This window comes from Toxorhynchites rutilus, chromosome 2, assembly GCF_029784135.1.
Source record: "Toxorhynchites rutilus septentrionalis strain SRP chromosome 2, ASM2978413v1, whole genome shotgun sequence".
In the NCBI taxonomy this organism is placed as follows: domain Eukaryota; kingdom Metazoa; phylum Arthropoda; class Insecta; order Diptera; family Culicidae; genus Toxorhynchites; species Toxorhynchites rutilus.
Genome location: NC_073745.1, coordinates 105326314 through 105326821, shown reverse-complemented (window position 1 = coordinate 105326821; position 508 = coordinate 105326314).

The window sequence follows — 508 nt, the reverse complement described above, 5'->3', positions numbered from 1 at the left end:
AACGCATGTGTATACGAGGAGTCAGCACCGCGTTGCATTCTGAGGACTGGTACTCAATATTCTTGATAAATAAATTGTCTGAGATAATTTACTTTCTCTGCGTAATTCAATTGATTAACAATTAATTCAATTGATGTGTTAAAAGTAGCTCTCCAACTCGCACAAAAAACAAATATGATCGATCTATGAACGTAAAAGTTTTTTTAAATGAAATCAGTTCACATACTGCATATCAACATACATCAAATGTATGTAAACATATTTGAACTTCACCCTCCATCACAATAAGTATAGCATCTCAAAGTGTAAAACACAGTGTAAACACACAATATCTACATCGAATTCATCACAAAGGGTCTATTTTCTCTCCTGATTCTAATTCCGGGTCGAAAAAACTCCCCAGATATCAATTTTCCACGATTATGATCGATAACAATGATACAACGAATTGCTCAACGCTGGGAAAACGGAACAACTTTCTCAAGCAAGAGGCAAACAATTATCGAAA